General features: G+C 32.7%; 1 protein-coding gene across 1 annotated transcript in view; it reads right to left on the bottom strand.

Moving 5' to 3' along the window:
* Positions 1-6: 6 nt before the first annotated feature.
* Positions 7-2,239, bottom strand: part of LOC119591903 — a gene marked incomplete at its 5' end in the record, with an annotated part of 20,185 nt that continues 17,952 nt past the window's right edge. The window contains 1 exon segment of the mRNA XM_037940656.1: positions 7-1,082.

Here is a 2,239-nt window from a genome sequence, read left to right as displayed (position 1 = left end):
GGTTAACATCAATATTTAAAGAAAAGAAGAGCAAATCTACTCTGGCCCATGGAATGATAGTCAGCATAATGGATTGATTACATAACTTCTATTGACTTCCCAGTATAGTAGATAAGACCACTGTCTTTCATCCTCTATGATATACAGAAATTATAGTACAGTTATTGCCAATAGAGCAAGTCAATACATGTGCAATGGAAATCATTCATCAAATATCACAACCAAACCATGACATAACTTGGAATCTATTGATAAACATATATATATTTTTTATCCTGAATAAATTCCAAAGAGCTGCACAGAATTATAGCAATCACTGCAATCAGTGGAAGTCATTGGTTTTATTCCCATATTCTAACCTTCTTGATTATTGTACATAATTCCACAGAAACGAAAGTGACTGCTGCTCATGCTGAAGTTTAAAAGAGTTTAGATTATCTATTTCCTTTGTCTCTTTATGAAATGATGTGCTATCAGTGTCTTGAGTCTTCGATCACAAGTCTTCTGTCTGTGCAAGAGTAAGAGATGCTGATGCATGCAGTGCTATGTGTCATAAAATCTTTCTCTCAAGCATGAGCATTTATGAGTCACTGAATATTCTCATTTTCTTAGACTGGATTTTAGGGACTTTGAACATATCTGGCTTCATTTAGTAGTATTCTGAACTTCATAACTTTGATGGGGAAAACAAGTGTTGAAAATCATCTACTCCAAGGATTATTCTGTCACACAGCCATAATAGACTTCAGATATCATGGTTGTTCAGTACAAAATAAATATATTTTGAATGTATGATTATATAGCATTTTAAAGAGTAAAATGTATCGCTTATCACTGGGAATTGAGCAATTTCCTCAAGAGATGGTGTATATAAAATCCATAATTTGTCGTTACAGTACACACACTCTGGGCCATGGCAGTTGCATGCACAAGGCCAGAAAATCTCATGCTCCCACAGCTTTTCACAGCACAGAGAGTCTGGAAGACGTAAGCTGCACATTTTTATCTTCTAAGGCTGGAAGATGAGGCCCAGGTTCTCATGGAAGTGTTGCCACAGAAACAGTGCTAAGGAAGGTCTCTCACTGAAATGTTAGAAGAATCAACAAGTTAATATTTTTCCTGTGCCTTTTACCAATTCATTTTCACCATGAAATTCCTCTTTTAAAAAAAAATCCAATTACTAACAGATTAGTGTATTAATCTTCATCAAAAATCAGTAAAAAGAAATTGAAGTTACTGTGGTGAGTGGGGTATAAACTGGCGTCTTCTTCATGCATTACCTCTACTACTCTACCCACAATCTCCTTTAAATCAAAATGTTTAACGAGAGGATTAAATTACATGCATGCAAAATCACACAAACTGAACTCCTGTAGTAATAAGTGAATGAGTGTAATCAATGAAACCACACAAGAGTGATTATTCATGCAAAATACTAAAAATACACATTAAGGAAAACAAAGAAAATTAACTGTCCAATTAAAAATTCATGGAAATTCTTGCAGCATGTAAAGGACCAGTTACATATCAGATCGTTTTTACTTTTACACGTTTGCAGTGCTGAAATAAAATGAATAATTTACAAGAAATCCCCTTTTTATCATCACAGGCACATAAAACTAACGTTAAAACATAAAACAAAACCAAGTGAAACAATATATGTTAAATACCTGTATATGTGTACCAAAAAAAAAAAATATCTTGGACAAAAAAAATTTAAAAAACGAAAACAATAACAGAACAAACATAAGTCATGTAAGCACTCCAGGTATATCAGTTCTCTAAACTGGTCTAAAAAGTTTTCCTAATACACAAAATGGCGATGTGAAATAACTACTAAAACTGAACATTTAGGATATATAATAGTATGAAAATTTATTTTACTTTGAAAAAGGAGGCACTGAAAATATTAAATATTGTGAACATAAGAGGTACATGCTTTGTATATGATTATGATACTAATCTGCTACAGATGGAATCTGTCAGAGCTACTGAGTGGTACTCATGCAAAATATGTATTTTCTACTATTTCTCTTGTTTAAATAACAAACTCATATGAGAAAAACTGTTTGATCTATATAAACCCCCACAAAAAATCAGCATCTGAATTCTAGAAATAACTAATACTATTTAGCATCTATTGAATTCATAACCCTTACATCCTGTAATTCCAAATCAACTTTAAGCTCCTTATGGCACACGCTGCTCTTCCCCATTAAATTATGTAATGCATATACAG

The sequence above is a fragment of the Penaeus monodon genome, chromosome 29 (genome assembly GCF_015228065.2).
Source record: "Penaeus monodon isolate SGIC_2016 chromosome 29, NSTDA_Pmon_1, whole genome shotgun sequence".
NCBI lineage: Eukaryota > Metazoa > Arthropoda > Malacostraca > Decapoda > Penaeidae > Penaeus > Penaeus monodon.
The sequence above is the reverse complement of the archived record's forward strand: the minus strand, read 5'-3'. Positions and strand labels throughout refer to the sequence as shown.